Raw genomic sequence first — 14,821 nt, 5'->3', positions numbered from 1 at the left:
GTAACTAAATCAGCATACTATCATTTAAATAACATTGCAAGAATTAGATGTTTTGTTTCCAGCCAAGACTTGGAGAAACTTGTTCATGCCTTTATCACCAGCAGGGTGGACTATTGTAATGGTCTCCTCACTGTTCTTCCCAAAAAGAGCATTAGACAGCTGCAGCTCATCCAGAACACTGCTGCCAGGATTCTGACTAGAACCAGAAAATCTGAGCATATCACACCAGTCCTCAGGTCCTTACACTGGCTTCCAGTTACATTTAGGACTGATTTTAAAGTACTTTTACTCGTATATTAGTCACTAAATGACCTAGGACTGAAATATATTGCAGATATGTTCACTGAATATAAACCTAACAGAGCACTCAGATCACTAGGATCAAGTCAGTTAGAAATACCAAGGGTTCACACAAAACAAGGGGAGTCCTCCTTTAGTTACTATGCTGCCCGCAGTTGGAATCAGCTTCCAGAAGAGATCAGATGTGCTAAAACACTAGTCACATTTAAATCTGGACTCAAAACCCATCTGTTAAGCTGTGCATTTATTGAATGAGCACTGTGTGATGTCCGAACTGATTGCACTATATTTTCAGTTTTTTAAACTTTTTAAATCCATTTTAAGTAAATGTTTAAATCATTTTAAAAGTTTTAAAATTGCTTTTTTTATTTTTGTTATTTTTTTCATGATTATTTTACTTTCTTTTATGTAAAGCACTTTGAATTACCATAGTGTACGAAATGTGCTATATAAATAAACTTGCCTTGCTTTCTGTTTCAGAATGGGAGGTTTGTCAAACCCGAGAAAGCGGGGTACGTCAAGCCCATTTCTGAAAGAGAGGTAACTCATACTCAGAGTCAGTTACCATGGTAACTTACTCTATGAACCTAACCTGGTCAGGAGCAGGTTTTCTTCGATAAACCAAGAGTTTCTTTCGGTCTCCTCCCCCCTTTTAAACACTTTATTGATGCACGCTGGAAAATTGCTCCATACTACAAATATAAAAAAAAAATAAAATAAAGATGGATTTTGCTTGGTCTTGTTTCCTGGGGGGGGGGATCTAAATTAAGTGCATTGTACTTAAGCAAAATTATATGCCAGTGAGGTAATAAAAATAATCTTAATGCAAATGGAAAAAAAAGATTATTCTGAATGACTATTACAAAGTGCAAATCTACTGTAGCTCCGCCCTCCATCGACACATAAGGTTAAATACGACACATGTGAATAACGGCTTCAATCGTGTAGGCAGTAATGTTTTGGGCACAGAAAACTAGCGCGATTGATTTGGTTAGAGTCCGGTTTTTGCCGAGCTCTTTCTTCTCACTTTTCCCATCACGTCACATTAGAATTTATTTTCAATAAAAATGAACAAAATGTTCTAAAAGTGGAAGTAAAGTGCCTAACAAGTGTTTAATAATGATACAACTATTTATAATTGTAATAAATATAATAATTTACAATCTGTTATTATTGAATACTGTTAATGTATAAAAATACTGAGATGCAAATGTATCTGCAAGTATAAAGTATAACTAGCATCTAATTATTATTTACACTTAGCCTGTTGCAAAGAACTGCTACTTTTACATGGTAAATAGAATATATCACGATTTTCACTGTACATGTTTTCTGTAAATAGCATCTAGAGATACTTGCACTTCACCTACTGTAAATAGGATCTATCGCTAAGAAAGCATGTTAATTCCACTTAGTGTAAATAGCCACTGCCGTATTTTTCTTACTCTATTGGCAGATCATTTGTAAAATAAGAAAAATGCACTTAAAATATTATTATTATTATTATTATTTTTTTTTTATATATAACGTTCTGCCTGTTTTCACATGTGATGTTATAACACTGAAGTATACAGACGGGTTTTTGGCGGGAGCTGTTGCCATGGTGAATCATAATATCGTCGCTCCATTGATAATGGCTTTTTATAGTTGTGGTGCACAGGCTTAACTCAGTCAGTCAATTTAGGTTTGATTAAACCAACTCATTTCAGCTGTTCTGTAACAGAAAACTCAAGAGTTTCCCATCTCAGGGTAAGTCAAGAGTTCAAGTTTAAACTCAAAGTTGGTTGAACCTACTTAGTGAAACAGGCCCCTGATTGGTAAATTTATTGTTCTGGCTCATGTTCATTTCAGGTTAACTAAGCTTCTACTAAACTTACATTACATTAAAACTCCAAAAATTGGCCAACCAGTTTTCTTCTTATTTTTATTTTTTTGTTGTTTGTTTGTTTGTTTGTTTTACTTAGCTGGATTTGATTGTTGGTGATTTGGAATGATATTGGATTATTTGGTTCTTCGAAGCTCGTCCTGGACTTTCTGTCATAGCAACAGGTGCACAATCTTAAAGCTGCTTGCGAGCAGGCTTATTTCATGTTAACAGGATTAGATCCCGGCTTTATGAGCAGAGGTGATACGGGAAGTCTGTCTGTCATGCCATTCGCAAAGTTTATCTGGCACTCAAACAGTTTTTAGGGGGTTTGGTGGTATTTCCAAGCCACTTAAGACCACAGGTTGTGAAGCAGATTTTTTTTTGCCATTGCAGGTACATTATAATTGTTTATGAAAATCATGCAACCATGATCATGCCAAAAAGTAGGACTTAAAGTATTTTTTCATCAGGCTTCCCTAACATGACTGGTGCCATTGACTGCACACACGTCCCCATCAAGGCCCCAATGAAGGGGATTTTGTGAACCGAAAGGGATTTCACAGTGTAAATGTGCAGGTAAATTACTATTCTTATTTCACACTACTAATATATGAAATAACAAAAGTAATGTAAACAAAAATCTATACGGTTGACTAATTAAAAATATCTTAGGTGGTGTGTGACTTCATGTTCCACATCAAAAATGTGGAAGCCACATTGCCTGGTTATGTGCATGACGCCAGGATTTTCAGAGAGTCACATTTATGCACACTATTTGAACGTGTTAAGGAACAATTTAATAATAAGCTCACTGTATTACAAAAATTAATTCAGAGTCTAACAAAACTGCATTTTCCCCAGATGCTTACGATGGGATCCTGCTTGGTGACAGGGGCTATGCCTGCAGGCAGTACTTCATAATGCCATTCCCTGACCCAAACCCGTTACAGTGCAGCTCTAACCAGGACAAGAGCACACATTAAAACAACCTTTGGGCAACTAAAGGGAAGATTTCAGTGTCTGTGGGTGTCGCTGTTGGACAGTGTTTTCTCTACTTCCTGTTGGCCTTCTGTAGCAAATCGTAGCTCCATGTGATAAATGCAGGGAAACAGTTAGGCTGACAGAGAAGATTTCAGAATTAGAGACACGCATCCAAACTTTAATTGAGGACAGTAAGAATGCTAGGGCTCTAGATACAGCTTTGGATGCGTCTAGATCAGGGACTCCTGTACATTGTCCGGTTCCAGCAGAGCCGCTGCAGCAGGGCAACTGGGTGACGGTGAGGCAGCGTAGTCGTGGGTCAAAACACCGCTCTTCTGTTCCGATCAAAACATTAAACAGGTTCTCCCCACTCAGTGATGCACCCACTGAGAAACCTGATGAAAGTGCTCTAGTTATTGGTGATTTTATTGTACGGAACGTGAATATAGAGACACCAGCCACCATAGTCAAATGTTTACCGGGAGCCAGAGCGCCTGACATCTTGGCAAATTTAAAAGTGCTGGCTAATGCTAAACGTAAATACAGTAAGATTTTTATTCATGCTGGCGCTAATGATCTTTGACTTCGCCAGTCACATTGGACGAGCTTTTGGGGCAGACCTGATCTGTTTAAAAGAGATGATCTTCATCCCTCCTGGGGTGGCGCCACTCTTCTCTCTAGAAATATGGCAAATAGTCTTAGTGTTTATTCTTGACTAACTGGGGCCCAGGTCAGGAAGCAGACAGACCGGCTAAACCAACCGTCTGCTGGCTGCCTCCCATCACAGAGGTCAGTTAATTTTCAGCACATAGAAACTCTTTCACCTAGATATCACACTATAGAGACTGTGTCTGTTCCCCAAACTAGAAAATACAAAAAACGTCCAAACCAAGTTAAGGTTAACAATTTAATTGAGGTTCAACAAATAAAAAACAAATGCAATATTGATAAACAAATGATAAAGCTTGGCTTATTGAATATCAGATCCCTTTCTACGAAAACACTTTTTGTAAATAATATGATCACTGATCATAATCTAGATGTGCTCTGTTTGACAGAAACCTGGCTAAAACCTGATGAATACATTATTTTAAATGAGTCCACCCCCCAAGATTACGGTTATAAACATGAGCAGCGTCTAAAAGGCAAAGGGGGAGGAGTTGCTTCAATTTATAATAACGTTTTCAGGATATCTCAGAGGGCAGGCTTCAAGTATAACTCGTTTGAAGTAATGGTGCTTCATATAACATTATCCAGAGAAACCAATGTTAATGATAAATCCCCTGTTATGTTTGTACTGGCTACTGTATACAGGCCACCAGGGCACCATACAGACTTTATTAAAGAGTTTGGTGATTTTACATCCGAGTTAGTTCTGGCTGAAGATAAAGTTTTAATAGTTGGTGATTTTAATATCCATGTTGATAATGAAAAAGATGCATTGGGATCAGCATTTATAGACATTCTGAACTCTATTGGTGTTAGACAACACGTTTCAGGACCTACTCATTGTCGAAATCATACTCTAGATTTAGTACTGTCACATGGAATTGATGTTGATAGTGTTGAAATTATTCAGCCAAGTGATGATATCTCAGATCATTATTTAGTTCTGTGCAAACTTCATATAGCCAAAATTGTAAATTCTACTTCTTGTTACAAGTATAGAAGAAGCATCATTTCTACCACAAAAGACTGCTTTTTAAGTTATCTTCCTGATGTATCCAAATTCCTTAGCATATCCAAAACCTCAGAACAACTTGATGATGTAACAGAAACTATGGACTCTCTCTTTTCTAGCACTTAAAATAAAGTTGCTCCTTTGCGCTTAAGGAAGGTTAAGGAAAACAGTTTGACACCATGGTATAATGAGCATACTCGCACCCTAAAGAGAGCAGCCCGAAAAATGGAGCGCAGCTGGAGGAAAACAAAACTAGAGGTATTTCGTATTGCTTGGATGGAAAGTAACATATCCTACAGAAAAGCATTAAAAACTGCTAGATCCGATTATTTTTCTTCTCTTTTAGAAGAAAACAAACATAACCCCAGGTATTTATTCAATACAGTGGCTAAATTAACGAAAAATAAAGCCTCAACAAGTGTTGACATTTCCCAACACCACAGCAGTAATGACTTTATGAACTACTTTACTTCTAAAATCGATACTATTAGAGATATAATTGCAACCATTCAGCCGTCAGCTACAGTATCGCCTCAGACAGTGCACTATAGAGCCCCTGAGGAACCGTTCCACTCATTCTCTACTATAGGAGAGGAAGAATTGTATAAACTTGTTAAATCATCTAAACCAAAAACATGTATGTTAGACCCTATACCATCTAAGCTCCTAAAAGAGGTGCTTCCAGAAGTCATAGATCCTCTTCTGACTATTATTAATTCCTCATTGTCATTAGGATATTTCCCCAAAACCACAACTTGACCCCAAAGAACTAGTTAATTATAGACCAATCTTGAATCTCCCTTTTCGGTTCAAGATACTAGAAAAGGTGGTATCCTCACAATTATATTCCTTCTTAGAGAAAAATGGTATATGTGAGGATTTCCAGTCAGGATTTAGACCGTATCATAGTACGGAGACTGCTCTCCTTAGTTACAAATGATCTGCTCTTATCATCTGATCGTGGGTGTATCTCTATTAGTTTTATTGGATCTTAGTGCTGCTTTTGACACAATTGAGCACAACATTCTTTTGCATAGACTTGAACACTTTGTTGGCATCAGTGGAAGTGCATTAGCATGGTTTAAATCGTACTTATATGACCGCCATCAGTTCGTAGCAGTGAATGAAGATGTATCCTATTGATCACAAGTGCAGTATGGAGTACCTCAAGGCTCAGTACTAGGGCCGCTACTCTTCACGCTTTATATGTTACCCTTGGGAGATATCATCAGGAAACATGGTGTTAGCTTTCACTGTTATGCTGATGATACTCAGCTCTATATTTCTTCGTGGCCCGGTGAAACACACCAATTTGAAAAACTAATTAAACATCCAGGATACTAGAAGCAATCCCACAGTCCTGGAAGCAATTATTAGGCAAAACGCCACACCTGTGCTCTGCTCACCTGTAGGGGAGACGCAAAGGCAAACCGAGGAGGAGCCGGCAGGTCCGTAACACCCCCTCCCTTAAGACTAGGGGTGTAACGATACGCGTATTCGTATTGAACCGTTCGGTACGACGCTTTCGGTTCGGTACGCGGTACGCATTATGTATACCGAACGGTTCGTTGGAGTAATTAATTATATTTGAAAAAAAAAAAAAAAGAGAGAGAAAGAAATATAATGATATGCGTTCAACAAGGTAGCCCAATAACCCAAACAACGTAACAGGCAACGCCCCTGACACTCCCGAAGAAGAAAAAAACACCATCTTATATGTTTATGTTAGGCTACTCAGCAGGCGCTCGCTCACTCAGTACGCGCTGAAGGCTCGTTGCAAAATAGCCAATGCGTTTAACAGACTAGAAATGAGAAGATCCTCCAATAACCAACAGGTCTGGTGTTTGGGTGCACTTTGGATTCCCTTTAAGCTATAATGGTGATGGCAAGAGAGTGGTGGATAAAAAAACAACGGTATGTCGCATCTGCAACATGACAGGGTACACCAGCGGGATTACAAAAAAAAACAAAAAAAAAAACCAGCGGGAATATCTAGGATATATGCGTCAGTACTATCTGGGAAAAGACGGAAAAAAGGAGAAACATGCACGCAGCAAACTATCCCTGCAGCATTTAGACACTATAGCTTACAGGGAATCCAACCCAAACACCAGACCTGTTGGTTATTTTAGGATCTTATATTTCTGGTCTGTTAAATGCATTAGACATTTTGCAACGAGCCTTCAGCGCGTGCTGAGTGAGCGAGCGCCTTAGGGGCCGTTCACATATCGTGCCTAAAAACGCATGGAAAACGCTAAGCGCGTCTTTCTCCTCCTTTCCAAAGCGCTCGGGCAGAAGCGCTCATGAGGCGTCTGTCTTTGCTAAGCAACAATGACGTGCTCTCTCCATGAGACGCGGAAATTTCAGCGTAGGATAAATGGATTTGCAGCTCTAAAAATCGCTTGCAGTAGCTCTGCTACTGAATTTATTTCAAAATTGCAATCCATATACAACTATGATCAGCTGTTCCTTCATCTTGGCTGAGCTCTCAACGTTGTTACGGGAAAGGATGAAGCTGATTGGTTGGTTCTTGTCACATGACCCGCGGTGCGCTTGCGGCATTCTGAAAAGTTGAGATGTTTTTACATTTTGCTGTATCTAAAACGTATCGAACCGAACCGAACCGTGACATCAGTGTATCGTATCGAACCGAACCGTGAATTTTGTGAACCGTTACACCCCTACTTAAGACAGATGCCCCTAAAAGGCCTCTGCAAAAACAGTCAAAACCCCACACAACAAATGACAAAATATTCTTAATTTTTTTAAATAATCACTATAAACAAAGTGAGCACTTAACTTTAGTTTAAGGGATGTTAACATCCCATATACATGGACTGGACAGAAGAACTCTTGTCCACAAGCCCCAAACCCTTCTACTCTCCAACAGCTCCAATCGCCCTCCTCCCTTACCAAGAGCTCCAGCAAATCCCGGTACCTGGAAAGCTACATTTAAGGAGACTAGGCAGAAAAAGAGTGGAAAAACAGGGAGAGAGAGAGAAAGAGATCTAGGACAAGACAAAAAGTTCACTCCAGCCCACCCGGAGCACGGAACAAGGCGTCAGCCATCACATTGTCCACACCCCGAATGTGCCGTATCTGCAAGTTATATGGCAGTAAAAATAAAGCCCAGCGCATAAGGCGCTGACTAGGACTCTTTAAAGAGTGGAGGAATGTCAGTGGATTGTGATCCGAGTAGACAGTTATAGGAACAGCGCCCCCAGCTAAGTACACATCAAATAATACCCTAGTAATACCCTACCATGCCCAGAAAGCACCGCAACTCGGTTTTGGTGGTAGGAACAGGAAACTTATCAATAGCCACCACCTTAGCATGGACTGGCTTCACTTGCCCCTGCCCTACAATCTTTCCCAAGTAGACCACTGTAGCCTGGGCAAACTCGCACTTGGCTAAATTTACAGTGAGGCGAGCATCAACCAACCTAGAAAAGAGAGACCGAATACGGTCCAGATGTTCAGACCATTCCTCGCTATACACAACCACATCATCGAGGTACACAGCGCATCCCTGCAAACCGGAAACAACACGGTTCATAAGTCGTTTAAATGTGGCTGGAGCACTTCGTAAACCAAAACTCATAACAGAGTAAGAATATAGCCCAGAGGGTGTAATAAAGGCTGAAACTTCCTGAGCTCGAAATGACAATGGGACTTCATAATATCCTTTCAATAAGTCAAATTTACTCACAAACCTTGCAGATCCAACACGATCAACACAATCTTCAACCCTTGGGAGTGGAAAAGAATCTGATTTTGTGATGTTATTCAGTTTACGATAATTGGTACAGAATCTATGTGTTCCATCAGGTTTACTGACTAATATACAGGGTGAAGCCCAACTCGAATAGGAAGGCTTAGCCAACCCATTATCCAAAAGGTACTGCACCTCTGCCTCTAGATGTCGCTGTTTGTCTTGTGACACCTGATAGAACCGCTGTCTTATTGGTTCTGCATCACCAACATCAATATCATGCTCAATTAAATGAGTACATGATGGCGTATCTGAGAATAAAGAAGGAAAATCAGACAACAAAGATGACAGTTCTGATGCACGCTCCTCTGGCAAATGTCCAAACAAAGCATTTAACTCTGCCAGTTTCTCAGAGTTCCTCAAACGAGGTTTCAGCACACAGTCATCAGGATCTACCACATCCTCCCCACTACTTGATGCCACCATGTAGGGAGTCCCAAGGGCCCTATGAGCCTCAACAACTGTGGCTAAAGAAACAGGCATAACCCGCTCACCAGACTCTGCTGCCCCAGAGACTGAAAACCTGTCATAATAGGACTTCAACAGATTTATGTGACAGAGCTGAGTGGAACGCCTGCGATTTGGTGTAGAAAGTAAATAATTCCGGTCTGACACCTGTTGAACAACCCTATAAAGGACCGGTGTATTTTGCAAGGAAAGGATAATTTGCTATCGGCAATAATGACAACACCTGATCACCAGGACTGAACACCCTCTGCTCAGCTCGACGGTCATACCAACTCTTCATTTTCTGTTGGGCTTTAGTCAGTTTTTCATTCGCCATCTCACAGGCTAAAAACAGCCTACAACGAAAACCATTTATGTAGTCCAACAAATTAACATGAGACTCAGGACACTTCAGTTCCCCCTGTAAGACTGCTAAAGGCCCACGAACTATGGCCAAAGACCAGATCATTAGGCGAGAAACCAGTGCTCTCCTGGGTAACCTCTCGTGCAGCCAACATTAGCCATGGGAGCCCCTCTTCCCAGTCTCTGTTAAGCTCAACACAATAATCCCTGAGAAGCGACTTCAGTGTCTCATGACAACGCTCCAGAGCACCTTGGCTCTGGGCGTGATATGCACTACTAAGCCTGTGTTTCACACGCAACTGCTCGAGCACCTCTCTGAACATGCGTGATGTAAAGTTTGAGCCTTTATCACTCTGTATAGTTTGAGGGATGCCAAAGATGGAAATAAACTGTGAAAGGGCTTACACCACAGACCTAGTTGTGATCGTACGCAAAGCATAGGCAGCTGGGTATCGCGTAGACTGACACATCACAGTCAGTAGGTAAACACACCCCAACTTATATGAAGGCAATGGTCCCACACAATCAATTAACAAATGTTCGAATGGTTTTCCTATAGCTGGAATAAGGTAAAGTGGAGCTGGCTTTAACACCTGATTAGGCTTCCCTGTCAACTGGCATACATGACACGTCTTAATGAAGGATGCCACATCCTTCTTTAGGCGAGGCCAATAGAAGTACTTCATAAGACGGTCATAGGTCTTTCTTACCCCCAAGTGCCCAGCTACATCCCCATGAGCTGTCTGTAGGACCAAGTCTCTAAACTTAAATGGCACAATCACTTGAAACACTGGATCCTCGACCCCTTCATCAGTGTGAGAAGACCACTTCCGGATCAACAACCCATCCTGAATAAAATAACCCCTCGCTGCATTTCGCAACTCCTCAGGTGGTAACACCCCAACGAACAGATCTTTTAATGTTGCATCCACCTTTTGAGCTGCCACAACATCACTATGAGAGAGAGATGGTGGTAGATTAGGCACAACAGCAGACTTAAACTCTCTACTCGGAGAAACATCATCATCATTAGAGGCATGGCTCATAGCCCGTGTCACGGCACAAGCTGTAAAGACAGTCAAATTCTGACCACGAACGACACTGTCGGCTGCAATAGAAGGAACATTGTTAACAATTACAGGGGGCAGTATATCACGCCAGACACGTTCTCCAGCCAAATTGTTACCTATAGAGGGCGTCCATGTTCTTTTAGGTAAGGTTCTTTTAGGTATTTTTTACTTCCCCTTGTACCAAATCAGACTGCAGATTAATCCTGTGCAATGGAACAGAGACAACCTGCAACCCAATCCCCCGGACTAAAACATTGTTCCCAGTACTCAAGTCTGCAGAAAAAGGCAATACAGACTCCAAGATAAAAGACTCCGACGCCCCTGTGTCCCTAAGTATCTTAATTGTCACTCGTTTGGAACTACCCACCAGTGAAACTAAACCATCTGTAACAAAAGGAAAGTAACCACTTCCACCAGTCACAACTGAATCAGCTCCACCGTTTCTCTCACTAGCCCCAACAGAGCTCAGGCCTGATAGCTGAAATGACGTCACAACGCCCTTAGGTTCAACCTCAGTCTCACCCATCAAAACTTTAGCAGGTCTAACAGATTCAGATACAGCAAGTGTGACTCCCCTAACAACCTCAGTACCCTTTCTCTGACTTTTCCCCTTTAAAACAGGACAGTCTTTCTTCCAATGCCCCTTTTCCAAGCAGTATCGACACACATCAGCATCATTCTTAGCCTGACTGGTAGGTGTAAAGGCAGAAAACCTAGAATCTCTGCGAAAACTCACAGCACCTTTACGTGACTGATTAGAGTGTGAATCTATTCTACTCTTGAGGTGATGACTCAAACGAACCCGAAGAAGAAGACCCCAAAGCTCTATTGAAACGTCCAAAACGTTGTTCCTGATAAACCTTACCTGTATTGTTTTCTTTTAAACTATACTTGTGTGTCAAAGCAAAATCATCAGCCATAACTGCGGCTTCCGCTGCGGTTTTCATCTTATGCTCAAATACATGGGTAGCGACACGCTCAGGAAGGATATTTCTGAACTGTTCTAAAACAATCAGATTAGACAATTCTTCAAAAGTAGTGACTCCTACTGCAGAGCACCAACGATTAAAATGGCTGTACAATTCCCTCGCTACCTCTGTATACGTCTGTTTATCTCCCTTCCTCCAGCTGCGAAACCTCAAACGATAAGCTTCAGGAACTAATTCTTAAATTTTAAGCACTGCCTCTTTTACTTTGACATACTTTTTTCTGTCTGGTACAGGCAAAGCAATAAAGGCTTCTTGTGCTCTACCTACCAGAACACTTTGGAGTAACAACGTTCTTTCAGAGTCAGACCAGCCACGGTCATCAGCCACACTCTCAAATAAAGAAAAGAAAATATCTGGATCTCTCTCATTAAACTTTGGCAGCAACCTAACCATGCTAGATATATCAGGGGAACGCACAGACCCCCTAGGAGCAGTACCCTCATCCCCATCAACTGGAAGCCTACCTTCAGCGCTCAGTTTCAGCCTTTCTACAGCCACATCACGTTCACTTTTTATTCTTTCCATCTCTACTTGACACTCTGCCTCACGTTGAGCTTCTCTCTCTCTACGTTCTGCCTCACTTTGAGCTTCTCTCTCTTTCTGTTGCATTTCTATCAATACTTTTTGTTGCTCAAACGTAAGTGACACTTTAGAAAACTGTCATAATTGGTGTTGATGTTTCTCCTAACTCTAACTCATTCCATAATTAGAGATACAGGTGACGAAAGAATATTCCTAACAACCAGTTCAGCCTGAACTGACACTCTAATCTGGGCTAATTTAGCGGTTCTGGGTAAACCTAAGTCAAAGTTATAATGGTCACAAACCTGACGCAACTGATCCTTTTTCAAATCATTCAAAACCTCCACGGATGGAGCTACAAAAAAATCCTCCAAACTAGCCATACAAATGAAACAAATTCTACAACATACAATTCTTGCAGATAGGCTACTAAAGAAAAACGAGCTCACCTTTCAAATGCAAATGTGGCCACAACACTGCACATCAGACGAGACAAAACGGAGCTGCCCTATAAAAAGAAATAAGAAAAACAACGATCCTCTTCATGCATTTCCCAAGGACAGAGATTTTTACTACACAATATCAGTGGAGCCTTAACTCCTCCGACAAAATGCTGTTAAAGCAGGCTTCCACGATGGTGCCCTCTGCCCAGGATAGCACAAAAATAACAAACTAAAATAAAAAACAAAATAAACATTAAAACTAACGGGCACTCTTAAAGCTCCGATAAGTATTTTATCGAATACTTTATCAATAAACTCAATCTTGAACACGCAGTGCAGACCCACACTTACCAAACAATAGCCCACCGCCAATACTTCAACCTGGCTCACTTCAAAAAACAGCCCAGGCACAAATTAACTAAATGTTCTCCTCCTCTCACGCACCAACAACGAAAAATAAATAAATTATTCCAAACGCAATTAATTTTCAAAATAATACACATGCGTCTTTCCAATGAATCAAAACAAACTTTCAATTCAATGAACTATCAAAGCTCTTTCCAAATCAAACGCACTTAAACGAAACGGTCTCAATACATTTAAAGCTTAACACCTAGGCTCTCTTTTTTTTCTTAAACCTAGTTATACGCATAAAAAATTATATATTTACCGACTTCTTTTTGGATCCATATTTTGACGAGCCCCCCAAATCTTTTTGTCATTTGATCCCGATCGTTCACATCCCTTGACGAGCCACCAATCTGTTACGTGCAGCCTGTGCCGGGCTACGCAACAGAGAGGGAAGACCACGCGGATATTTGCTTTAAAGAAAATATATTTATTAATGATAAAGAATGAGAAACATAAAGTAAATACCGGTCTGGAGAGCTTTTAAACATCCAGGATACTAGAAGCAATCCCACAGTCCTGGAAGCAATTATTAGGCAACACGCCACACCTGTGCTCTGCTCACCTGTAGGGGAGATGCAAAGGCAAAACGAGGAGGAGCCTGCAGGTCCGTAACACTAATGAATGTTGTTCAGTTGCTTTGACGCAATGCATTTTGTTTAAAGCGCTATATAAATAAAGGTGACTTGACTTGACTTGACTTTGTTTACGTTTCAGTTCTTCAGGGACAGAACTGTTTGTGTCCGTTATGGAATAACTCATGCTAAGAAACTGTGTCTTGGTAGTAAAAAAAGGCATGGTTTTGCAATGTACAGTGTCACAAACAGAATGAGATGATCCACCAGAAAAAAAAAAATGAATAAAAGATAGGTGAAAGATAGTGTATATTTGAATTTTGGCACTCCCTCGTGACGCGCTCTGATGCACCTGTCAGCTGATGAACTTATAGCGATCGCCTTTTTCTTTGTTTGTTTTATTTTTCAACGTTTTTTTTTTTTTTTTATGTGAGTGTGTTTTATGTTGAATGTGAATGTATCTGCATGATTACCATCTGTTTGAATGCAAATCAGCCCAAATCAGCTCGCTATTACTGCATGCTCACGGCTATATTTAGAGAGAGAGGATTATTTACTTTATGACACCTGAAGCCCCGAGGAAGAACCGGTCCTTGTCGTCTCTATCTGGAGCTTGGGCCTTTAAATATTCTGGCCGGATATGAACAAAGTAGCAGTCCAACCAATACAAAGATTTACACGCATTTTAAGTGTTTGCTGTCACAAAGCTGTTAATGAACTGAGGTGTGTTGTGCAGTGTGATCATCTTACATGTTCTTCTTTTCTGCTTAACTCAATAGCTCCTTTGGACAGCGTTACAGTGACTCCGTCTGCCTCTGGCACTCTGTCGTTCCACTCCTGGACCATTCAAACAGAAACAATAAGGTTCTGACATGTATTCTTCAAATTCAGAAGACTGTATATATAATAGAATATAAAATTATATTATGTTATGTCCTATTATATTATGTTATATATATATTTGAATGAGTCTAAAATGTGTCAGCTTTGAGCTCACCTTGAACTCTTTAATGCTGGCAGGACCAAGGTGATGAACCCACATCATTGTGGCGAGACAGAAACTCCGGAAGTCCATCTTGCTCTTTGCAGGGACCCTCTTATGTTGTCTGAGGTGGTTGGACACCTCAGCCATGTCCTCCTCTGTGAGAGCAAGGATTTTGGACTCCTTGCTTGCACCACTGGAGGAATGGTATGACTATCTCACCCCTGTACAGTCTATTACACCCATCACAAATTACAATGCCCAACTGACTCTACATCCCTTTGAGTGGAAGTACTCGGCCAGGGAGTCACAAGACGCATCCTCCCTGACCAATTTCCTGACTTGTGAGAAATTCATAACCCTCCCTTCTCTTGCCCACTTCTCTTGTGACTTCTTGGCCCTCAGGACTTCCTCCTGGATA

General features: G+C 40.9%; 1 long non-coding RNA gene across 1 annotated transcript; it reads left to right on the top strand.

Moving 5' to 3' along the window:
- The first annotated feature begins 2,635 nt into the window (after positions 1–2,635).
- Positions 2,636–3,181, top strand: LOC127992393 (uncharacterized). The gene is made up of 2 exons (XR_008165445.1): positions 2,636–2,743; positions 3,029–3,181. It is a non-coding gene; the product is annotated as an uncharacterized LOC127992393 (long non-coding RNA).
- Positions 3,182–14,821: the final 11,640 nt, after the last annotated feature.

Source organism: Carassius gibelio, chromosome A5 (assembly GCF_023724105.1).
Source record: "Carassius gibelio isolate Cgi1373 ecotype wild population from Czech Republic chromosome A5, carGib1.2-hapl.c, whole genome shotgun sequence".
Classification (NCBI taxonomy): Eukaryota; Metazoa; Chordata; class Actinopteri; order Cypriniformes; family Cyprinidae; genus Carassius; species Carassius gibelio.
This window is presented reverse-complemented; position numbering and strand designations above follow the sequence as displayed.